This window comes from Pteropus medius, unplaced genomic scaffold, assembly GCF_902729225.1.
Source record: "Pteropus medius unplaced genomic scaffold, Ma_sr-lr_union100, whole genome shotgun sequence".
Lineage (NCBI taxonomy): Eukaryota > Metazoa > Chordata > Mammalia > Chiroptera > Pteropodidae > Pteropus > Pteropus medius.
Window position 1 is genome coordinate 14076 of NW_024347852.1, and position 12108 is coordinate 26183.

Here is a 12108-nt window from a genome sequence, read left to right on the forward strand (position 1 = left end):
TACCCCACTGGCTGGGAGACGGAGGGAAGGATGGCCGAAAGCGGGGTGGGGTTGGTGTCCGGGCAGGAGGAAGCGGTGGGGCCAGGGGCGGAAGTTGGCACCGCGCTCTGCCAGGCCTCGTGGGTGGCTCCTGTGGGCATCAGACTGCCCGAGATCCGGAGGGGGGCGAGGCATGAGAGGAGGGGAGGGGGTCCTGGATTAAAGGCCACTCTCTGCCGGCCTCTCCCTCCCTTCGCTCCTTCCGGTCCTGCCTCTCCTCCCTCCCAACCTCTTCTCCATCTCCACGGCCTGGCCTGGCTCCTGCCCCGGACTCCTGTTCTCCTTGCGAACCCCGACCTCAGCCTTCTCTGGTCCTGTCCACACCCTTGCATGGGATCCCAGAGGATCTTTCTACACCCTGCGTTGACCCCGCCCCTCTCCTACTCACACACACTTTTACCATGACCCTCAATACTGGGAGAACCAGGCCTCCCAGTCACGATTCTTCCTTTTTAGCCAGCTCAGCAAAGCCCCAAACTCCGCCTCCCACCATGCCCCCCCTTGAGCTCTGGGTCCCACACGCCTGGTGCCTGCTCTGGTTGCTTACTGTCTGTGTCCATGTCGGCAGCCACCTGAGATCGGAGTCCTGGTCAGAGCCCTCTGGGGTCACCCGCCACAGGAGGAGGACACGGAGGCCTCCATTTTCAAAAGCCTGAATCATTAACACTTTATAAACCGGGGTCTCGGTCACCAGGAGACCAGCGGGGTGAGACATTCCCCACGAGTCACGTCCCAGGAGCGGGGGACGCAGAAGCCAATGAAACAGATGAGGGTGTCAGGCCGTCACGCTGCCCAGCCTTCGTATTAAGGAAGAGAACCAGGGCACCCACGGCACACAGGTAAGTCGTGGTCCTGTGATGGGAAGTGGCCGGGACGCCCCACCCTGCCTGGGACCTGGGCCTCAGGCAGGGAAGTCCGCCCCAGCGGAGCTGCTGGGGAGCAGGAAGCACTCGGAGCTCAGCCACCAGGAGTAGGATCTCTGACTTTGGAGGCTGGGAGGGAAGGTGTCAGGTGTCAGGGGCTGAGGAGTCTCATGACAGCTATTTTCCGACTTTGATGACAGTCTGTCTGTCTCCCACGGCTGGGAACATCTCAAACCCAGCCAGACTGGGGCCCCGCCTCCCCTCTCTCCTTGCTGAGAGAAACGGAGGTAGTGATTAAGAGGGTAACTGCCTCCCTCCTGCCTGGGAGGGAAATATCTTTCTGTGGGATCCTTAGTTCAGGGCGGTCTGTCTGCCCCAGGCTGCCAGCCCCGGGAGGGCAGAGCTGCGTCCTTGCCAGGCGCCCTTGAATCCCAAGGGATGGCAGAGATTCGTACTTACGATGGGTCGGGTCAGTACTTGTAGGGGCAGAATATGGCGTGGAGGTGGAGGCCGTAGGCTCCGAAGGGTGAGGAATGTCAGCCCCTCCCCCTGGGTGTCAGCCCCTCACCTTCAAGTACCGCCCATCTCTCGAAGGTAGAGATCTCTGTCTCCCCCTTTCTGTCTCTAGTGCCTAGAACCCAGCCTTTCACCTGCCAGGTACTCAGCGGTGACCGAGAGGGCTAGCGGTCACGGCCAAGTCCCGCCTACCACTTACTGGCTGCGTGGCCACTGGGCAGCGGCTCTGCCTCTCGTCATCTGTAGGATGGGCATAGTACGGATGCTCTCCCAGGAGCCCATATGTCCACGAGTCTCCGGACCGGACCTGGCCAGGCCTGTGAGCGGCCCTTGTTCGTGACTCAAGAGCGAATGGCCCTCTTGGGCGCTCATGGAAATCTTACTGGACAAATGTTTTCAGTCCCTGCTGGGCACGGTGAGGGCACCCTCCGCGACCCTGTGCCCCGAGGCTGCCCAAAGGATCACCGGTTGCCTGGCTGGACTCCGCACCCCAAAGCTGCGCTCCCCGGGGGCCGGGTCCCCGACTCCGACTCCGCGACCACCCAGGACGGGTCCCCCGGAGAACCCCGCGCCCACTCAGAAAACTACAGTCCCCTCGAAAGACTGCTTGACCTCATCCATTAGAAAATCCATGCAAATTTAAAACCTCACGGGGATCCCACCGTCGCCCTTGGAGAAGGCCAAGGTCAAAGACACTGCCCGCGCTCTGGCGGCGGCAAAGCGTGGGAAACGGCCTTGCGGAGCTGGGTGGCGGAGTCTGCGACAGGGAACACGCCCTCTGACCCCGCCAGTCCGCGAGGAGGACTCTACCCAACAGGTGCGAATATCGATAATAGCAAACATTGGCCTCAAATGACGCACGTGGTCGGCACGATACTATTATTATCCTATTTCGGGTGGAAACCGAGGCAACTTGCGTGGGGAATGCCCCGCTGTAAGTGGCCTCATGCCATCCTGCCTCCTTGGAGTATTCACGGGAGGACGCGGGTACGAATATAAAAGGATATTATTGTTGGAGAGAGAAGGACGGTTCAGCTTCTTATCATTATCTACCTTTCCTTACTTATCAGTTGCCTGATTAACATCTCTGGATGTTTTCTTTCAACTTTTAGTGCATTTATTTTATTGTTCTTTTTCTAGCCCCTTGAATCGTTTGCTTTGCTCGTCACTTGTGGAGCCCCGCCTCCTCATTAGCATTTAAAGCTTCAGATTTTCCTCAGAGTCTGGCTTTGGCCCCACCTCACGAGTTTTGATGTGTAATGTGCTCGTTTCTAAATAAATGGCACTTCAGTTTTATTATATTGTGTAACCAAGGAATTACATAGGAGGGTGTTTTGAAACGTCTAAAGCAATCTGAGCGTTTTCGATGATCTTGTTATTAATCTCTCATTCTGAATGTGGCCTGTATTATTTCTGCTTTAGGGAATCGGCCTGTATTGTGTTTGACCTAATATGCAGTCCATTTCTGTAAGGGAAAAGAATATCATGGCGGGCTCCTGACTTTTTAAAAATGGTATCGCATTCATTGAGAAATTTGAATATAGACTGCTTATTAGATAATATCGATGTTAAAGTTTTCAAAAGTGGTAATAAAATTATGGTTGTCCAGGGAAATTGGCCTGGTTCTTAGAAGACATGGATTAAAGAATTTAATCATGATGAAATATGATGTCTGCACCTACTTGCGATAGGTTGAACATTTTCTAGAGCTGCTTCTGACCACTGGCCCACAGAGGAACAGCAGCTTTGGGGTTCTCTTTCTGGGCCTTCCAGACCTCGAATCTCCTACGGGTCTGTTTATGATGACAGGTGTACCATGGTATGTACGTATGTGTGCGGAGGAATAGATAGGTGATAGATAGATAGATAGATAGATAGATAGATAGATAGATAGACAGATAGATAGATAGATAGACAGATAGATATAGATGATTATAGATAGATGATAGATGATGATGATCGATAGGATAGATAGATAGATAGATAGATAGTTGATAGATAGATGGAAGAAGAGAGAGATACACAGATAAGGAAAAAGAGAGAAGAAGTAGAGAGAGAAAAGAGTCTAAATATATGGCATATGCGTATGGGCAAATATCAACATTTGATAAATTTAGTTGAAAAGCATATCGTTTGTTCTTGTACCTGTAGGCTTGAAACATTTCAAGTGAAAATTTCGAGAGAAAAAAAAGCAAGGCCAAAAAAAAAAAAAAAGGTCTATAATAAATAAAATTTAGGGGGTGAGACTTTGTATCTTTGGGAGGGGAAGAACCGATGTTGTTGGGGTGGTCGACAGTGTCCTCTAGTCTGTGACCTGGCTAGGCTGCATGGCTGTTCGCTCCGTGACAAATCAATGAATTCCCCCATTTCTGTATTTGTATTGTTCGGGGTGCGGGTTCTATAGAATGATTCTTAAGTTTCAAAAATATTATCACAGCAGATTCAGAAGTAGCCTAAATGCTAATCGATAGGGGATTGGTAAAACACACACTCACACACACTCACACACAATATAGGATAAGGGAAGTGTACACAAGTAACTAAGTCTCTAGTGAGAAGTTGGAACGGAGGATCTAGGACAGGGAGAATCATTTCCTTTCTCCCACGCGCCCACATTCTTTTTAAGTTTTGGTTTTGAATAAACCGCCTTTCCCGGCGCCTCTACCCTTTCCGATATCCCTCATCCATGAGCTGTGGTGAAAGCCCCCGGTGCTATTGGACAGGGCAGAGAGGACTGGAGCGCTGGAGGTCTCCCTGGCTGATCGGAGAAGGACCCGAGCTGCCTCTTGCGATTATGAACAAGTGACGAGATCGTGTTGCGTTTGGACGTGTCTCAGGACGGCAAGGATTCCCGACCCTGGAAAGCAGTGGTTACTGCACACATCAGCAGGGCTCCTACGAGTTTCGAGGAACAGAACACCCGACTCCAAAACGGCTTCGACAATAAGAAAATGTATTACGCTGCTTCACACAGATTCTAGACAATGGCGGCGTGATTGCTAAGGCATGGATAGGTCCGATTGCTATAGCAGAGACACAAAGTAACGGTGGCTTCGATGAGCTAGATATTGAAAACTCTGTCTTTGTGCAGAGGGACAAGTCTATGTCTCATGCTTCACGTCTTGCTCTTAAAATCTTCCCCGGTCAGCCCGCAGGAGGACGACAGCGATGTGGCTCAGTCAATGCTATCGTCCCGGCTGAAAGCCAGCCGCCCCTCCCAGACCAGCGTCACTTAGCTGACCACATGAGGCAGCCCAGCCAAGACCAGAAACTGCTCAGCCGAGCCCAGCCCAATTGCTGACCCATAGAAATTAGAAAAGGTGATGGTTTTCAGCCTCTAAGTTTTGGGGGTGTGTGTTATGCAGCTAAAACTGACAGATACATTTACATTCTAGACCGTGGAAAGGGGAGGACTCTAGGACAGGCCCCTTCCACTAAAGAGCACTTCAAGGGAGTCACATTGATTACTTCCACTCACACCTTATTGGCCAGAAAATAGTTACACAGCCGTGCCTGGTTGCAAAGGACATTGGGAAATGTAGTCTTTTTTTTTTCTGACTAACTGTGAGCACAGTTTAAAACAAATAGAAGTCTTACTATAAAGGCAAGGTAGAATGGATACTGAGAAATAACCCGATGTCTCTAATGCAGAGACAACAGGCTCCGGTGGAGACTTAGTCTGAGGAGAGTTGCAACAGGGGAAGGGGTGTCAAGGACAGAGGTTTTTAGAGGAAGTGACAATTGAGGTGAGATCTGAAAGGTGATAGGCGTTCCCCCAGGCGAAGAGTGTTTCAGAGTGGATTGTATCTGCTTCCGTACAGCAGTTGTGAACGACAGAGTCCTCGCTCCTTCTTATCTTACTGAGATTCCTCTAACTGGCAGTTTAGGACGGCTGGAATTCCCTCCCCCTCCCCCCCGACTCCTCCCCCGCACCCCCACATGGATTGCCTTGTAGCCACACGAAATTAAGCTCCCAACATCCGAGCTCCACGTTTTAACATCTTCCTCTCCCCCACAGACCATGAAGATGGCCCTTGAACTTGGGATCACTGCACACACATAGGAGCCGGGACCTAGGAAATTGCAAAGCCATTCTGTGGGAGAAAGGTGATGATTCTGCCCCTAACAAGTCCCCTGCCCATGTGGCGAAGAAATTAAGAGAATGCATGCAAAGTGCTCACATCTGTCAGCTCTCATGATTAAGAGGACTATTTCTTCCGCAGAATGTTGCAGAGGCTGCATTTCACGGACTCGAGGACATACCATTTTTATAGGTACCAGGAAGAAAGAAAAGACAGCACAATGCTTCTCTGAATTTTAATTCCTATCTATTGAAAGATGTCCTGCAGATGAATGTTGTACCTGCACAAAAAGAAAAAATGCAAGTACAACGGATTAAAGTATTTGGAAAATTCCTTCTCGACTGCCTTTTTTGTTGTTGGAATTTTTTTATTATGGAAAATTTCAAACACATATAAAAGAAGTCAAAATAGTATAATGACCCTCACCTGTTTCTGTCACTCAGCTCCCATCACCTTGTTTCACCTCTGTTCCGGCCTATTTTACGACACCTAGGTTACCTGAAAGCAAATTTCAGGAATAGCATCTTATCGCGATATTTCGACATATACCTCTAAAAGAAAGAACTTTACATTTTATAATAGCATTATCGTACCTAAAAAATAATAATCTCTTAACACGAAAAATACATGGTCAGTTTATATGTATAGTTCTCATAAATTATGTGTTGTATTATCTAATACATTTATTTATCACATAGATAATATAAATTAAATTGGGGGGGCGGATAAGTCCTCCGGATCACTTTCTGAGTCAGAATCAATAATGTCCGCAGATTTCTAAACAATATCGTTACGTGTGCCGACTGCATCTGGGTGGGCGAACTTTTTCTGTAAGTGCTGGAGAGTAAATATTTTGGGCTTCATGGGGTCACACCAACTGTGTGGTAAGTACTCAGCTCCGCATTGTGGAAAGCAGTCGGATAGATAGCAGGTGAGTGGGCGTGGCCGTGTGCCAATAACATTTTATCAATGGACGCTGAACTTTGCGCTGCGTACAATTTCCATGCGCCATAAACATTAGTCTTTTGATTTTGTTCGATCGCTTAAAAAATGTGAAAACCGTTCTTTACGCACAGATGCTATACAGAACCAGGCCGTGGGCCGTGGTCTTTCCAACCTTGGACTAGACCCTGTTCTAGTTTTGGTGAGGCTGCCTTTCTTTAAAGATGACATGTGAGAACTAAAAATCATCATTTTTGCAATTGGTACGTGCCCTAGCCTGTCATCGATTTCTGTTTCCAGAGCATGTCCAGGCACAACTTACTGGCCACCGACTCCCCCTACTCACGCAGACCCAGGGGGCAACTAGTAAGATGACAGGTATCCTCCCCAGGCTACGCGTAGGTACCGGAATCGCTTCTTGCCGTGGTGACACCCTAAGTAGTACATTCAAGCAGGAAGCCTCGTCGCGTCTATTCATTTCTAAAATTAAGTATTTCCCCCGCTGCTGTATATCCTACAACCCTTTAAAAATCACAGTACCCCATGCAGTGTGTAGAGAAGACACTGCTCCATGACATGACCTCTAACCCACGAGCCAGACCCAGGGCCAGAACGGAGATGCTTACTGAGACCCGCCTCAGAGACTGATCGTAATCTCGCTCATTCTCACATAAACCAGTGCCTCTCCTCGCCTCAGGCTCCCTGCTGGTTCCTGAACATTGCCCTGACCTGGTCCAGCCTGCGAAGTAATTTCCCGTACCTGCCAGCATTCACACACTCATGACCTGTGGCTATCCCTCCTTGCCCTGCAGAATTCCCTGGCTCCTGCCAAGTGACTCGGGCATCCATGTCCTCTTGCAGCTGCCCGAGACTCGCCTCTTATGTGATTGTCCCTTAATAAACTCTTAGTGGCCAGCCTCTCTCTTCTGTCTTTCCCTGCCCTCCACTTACAGAGGTAGATTTTCAGTCACCCGGCCTTTTCCCTGGGTCTGTGCGTCCTACCACAACGATTGTGACACCTTACCCAATTCTTTCTCGGCACCATGTGTTTTGCTGTCATAAGAAGTGCTTCAGATAACACCTTTGGAGATAAAGCTTTCCTCCCCCCATGCTTATGTTTATTTCTGTAGGTTCCCAGAAATGGACTCCAAAGAAGGAAAGATCTTGACTTTGTTACACTGCAGGGCATGAGGATGAGCAGGAGAGAATCCACCCCCAGCCTCACTGAGTGGCTCTAGAGGAGTCTTCTTGTTAAAAACTTTCCCTAGCTATTGACTTATTGCAATGGTTTTGATGTCCTGGGGGATGGAATGTCATCCTAGAATGGCTGGTTACTCACTATATTCCCTCTTTTGTGAGCTGCCTCTTCGTGTCTTTTGCCCACTTGCCTCCTGGGAGCTAGGAGCTCTGTTCCCTTTTCTGTCACTTTTCATGATGAGATTATTAACGCTGTTTCTGTCACACGAGGTACGATTTTTTTCAGGTCTATTTCTTCTCCTTTAATTTTAGCGTGAGTTGTTTTTTATACACAGAGCTTTCCAATTGAAGGTTGTCAAATCTATATCCTTAGTACAAGAAAAAAGGAAAAAACTACTTAAGGTATTTTCTAAATTAAGGCATTATTTGCACACACAGAAGAATTCACCCTTTTGGGGCAGTTCTAGGGTTTTGACGAATGCAGGCATTGCATGACCGCCACCCCAACCAGGACACAGGACGATTCCATCACCCCCCAAATTCCCTTGCGCTTATTTCTATTTTAAGTATTTTAAAACACAGGAAAGCTAAAAGAATAGCCATAATGAATTAACAATTATTTTCTTCTAGTCATTCTACGTTTTTAAACATTGAACCCTAATATAGAAGGTCTCCAGCAAAATCAGTCACAACTATTGCTGTCATTAAGCAGACCAACATATGCATAATGGGAGTACCAGAAGGAGAGGAGAGAGAGAAAGAAACAGGAAAAAAAATTTTGGAATAAATAACGGCTGAAAACATTCCAAATTTATTATACTAACCTACACACCTAGGAAGCTCAGTGGACTCAAAATAAGATAAATGTAAAGAGACCCACAATCAGACACATCCTGGTAAAAATGTTGAAAGTCAAAGACAAGGAGAAAAATCTTGAAAGCAGAAAGAGAAAAATGACTTTTCGCACACAAAGGAAGCTCCATGAGATAAATAGCAGAGGGACTAGAGGCCAGAAAGCAGGGAGATAACATTCTCAAAGTGCTCAGTGAATAAAAATGTCAGCCAAGAATCCTATACCCAGCGAAGCTGTCTTTCTAAAGGGAAGGCAAAATAACGACATTCCCGGATAAGCCAAAACTGAGGGAATTTGTTGCTAGCAGACCTGCCTTAAGAGAGATACAAGAGGAAGTCTTTCGAGTGGAGCTCAATATGATTTCAGATGGCAATGCAACTCTGCAAGAGAAAAACTAGCGAAGGCTGTTATGTCATCGTAAAAGGTGGTCGACAGGCATGGTTTTTCTCCTTTATTCTCTTGACTGATTTTTAAAAGCAAGTGTATCAAGGAATATGCATGCAATTCATTGTTCGGTCTACAATATAGAAATGTAATATATTCGTAATATATTTGCCCATAGTAGCCCAAAAGAGGTGGGTGAGAGAATATTCGTATTGGTGTTTCCTTAGGGCTGGGGTCAGGTGGGGAGATAGGGGAGTGATAACTAATGGGTACAGAGGTGGGTTTTTTTGAGATGGTGAAAATACTCTAAAACTAACCGTGAGGAAGTTTGCACAGGTCCAGATATGATAAGTACCACTGAATTGTACACTGGACTGTTAAAATAATCCAAATAGAAATTTGCTTGCCATGGTATTAAATCTATACATTATTCGCAAGGTGTTGAGATCTGTATAATCTTTAATCTCTTCAACCAAGAGCGTAGCATGCCTTTGCTTTCGCTCAGCTCATCTTTTGGGTTCTTTCTTAAACTACGTTTTCTCTACAGAATCTTGTTTTCCTGTTTGCTAGTTCCCAGATGCCTACTAGATTTGGGAGGGGGGATCACGAATGGTATTTTTTTTATTATATCTTATGCTTGCTTATTGTTGGTGTAGAGAAATGGAAATGGTTTTTGTAGGTTAGTCTTGTAACTGGGGACCTTGCTGATACCTCTCGTTGTTTGTTCTCATAGTTTGTTCATTCTATTGAACTTACCGAGCATGTTATGTTCAAATAATGATAACTTTTTCTATACTCTTCTGGCCTTTGCATCTCTTCTTTTTTAATTTCTCATAAAGCATTGGTCACGGTTTATGTACAGTGTATGTTAAGCAGTAGCCATGGTTGAGAATGTTCTAACGTTATTCTCGATCTTAAAAGGAAGTCATCCAAAATTTCTATGGTGTTTGCTGAAGCTTTAAGAAGCTAAAAGAATTTTCTTTGTTTTCTAGTTTATCGAGCATTTTAATTTTTAATGATAAATAGATATAAAACCTCATCAAATTACTTTTTCACATGGATTAAAATTATTACATTTTCTTCCTTGGTCTATGAACATGGTGAATTATAGTGAAAGATTATTATTTTAAAAAATTTTGAACTATCTTTGCATTAGTGGGATAAATCCTACTTGATCGTGGTGAATTATGATATGATGTTAGATTTAGGAAGCTATTATCTGAGTTAGGATTTTCACATCCACATTCACAGTGAAATGGACCTGTAATTTTTTCTTGTATATGTTCTTTATCTGGTTTTGGAACCAACATTACATTAGCTTCCAAAAGTGAGCTAGACAGATTTTACATGATTTCCAGTTTCTGGAACAATGTGTATGAGATAAGGATTAAGAATTCCTTGAGTGTTTGTTATCACTCGCCTAGAAAACCATCTACGCCTTTGGATTTTTTTTTTTTTTTAAGAGAGAGATGGTTGACTGTATCGTCAAATACTTTAGCACTCATTGATCTGTTGAAGTTCTTTAATTTTTGCATAACTTTTAGCATTTTATGTTTTTCTGCTCATGTAACCATTTCATCTAGGTTTTTAAATGCTAGCACATAGTAATCATAACACAATTTCACTACTTTTTATAGCTCTGCCCTGGCTGTAATTATTCACACTGACAGTTTCTCTTTTCCTCTCGGTCTCTTTTTTCTTATTCAGTTTTTTCAAAATCCAGTCTATCTTAATCACTTTTTCAAAAATAAAAATAGCTGTTGGTTTTCTAATCTTTTTTTCCTCATTTCGTTCTCGAATTTCTGCCCCTGTTTTTAAAATAATTTATTTTCCTTTGTTTTCGTGGGTTTGCTTTACTGCTATTTTCGAACCATTTTGAGTTAGATGCTTAGCTCATTCTAGAAAAAAAAATTGGGGGATAAAGCTTGATCAAATGTTTTTTTCTCCATCTGCGAAGATTGTCATCTGGTTGTCCTCCATTAATCTGTTCAACGTGGTGAATTAATTAATAGATTTTTCTAGTGCTAGACAACCTTGCGTATCTGGTATAACCTCACCAAGTATCCTATTTTTATATATTGATGACATCGGATGATAATATCGTATTTAGGATTTTCTGATTCGCGAGATAAATAGACTGTGATTCTCCTCACTTATGCCATTCTTGACTGGTTTTCGCATTAACATTGCAGTAACCTCATAAAATGAGTTAAGGAGTGTCCTTTCTTTTTCTAATCTCTGGGAGAATTTACACAAAACTGTATATGTGCATGAAATTTCGCTTAAAGCAATGGTTACTGAGAAAATATGGTCTCGGTGCAGGCTTAGACAAATTAACTAACTTACAGAATAAAGAGCCTTGAAAGAGACTCATGAATCCTAGAATGTGACAGGGCAGGGACCACGGAGAACTTGGGAAAGAATAAGTATTCAACAAATGCTGTTGAAATAATTGCTCATCCTTATGGGAAAAAAAAAGTGAACCTGAATTTCTACTTCACGTCTCACAAAAATCAACTTCAGGTGGGGTAAAGACTTAAATGTGGAAGTCAAAACTTTCAGAGAATAATGAAGGAGAATGTCTTTGGGGCAAGGAAGGATTTCTTAAACGAGTCCCTTAAGGACCCCATACAAGCACTCGGAAATTTGACCGCATTAAAATTAAGATCACAAACAGCAATGTCAAGAAAGTAAAAGAACAAGTTACAGATTTGCAGAATATATAAAGACTACCAATTATCAAGGAGAAGTCCAGTATAAAAAAAAAAAAACCCAAATGTATTTAAAATCTTTTATATGAAATCTATGTAAAAGCTTACAACAGAGAAGAACATGAGAATAGCAAATAAGCAGATAAAAAGATGCCCGGTCTGATTAATAATTGGGGACATGCAAATTAAGACTACAATGAGATACCACGTTCCACTTATCAGACTCGGGGGGAAAAAAAAAAGTGTCAGTGACGATGTAGAGGATTAGAAGGGTGCATTGTTCACAAAAGCAGAAAATGGAAACACAAATGTTCATCTTTGAAATGCACAAATGCCAGCCAGCACAGAGCACGTTCACGTGGCATCTCTCCCAGAGAACTCCATGCCACGGTGACAACGCATGAACTGCAGCCACAGGCACCGGAGGGAACAAATCTTTGTGATACAAGTTTGCTTCTAAAAAGCACGTTGCAAAACGCACACAGGTGTTTATAGGAGCTTTATTTATAAGCGCCAAACCT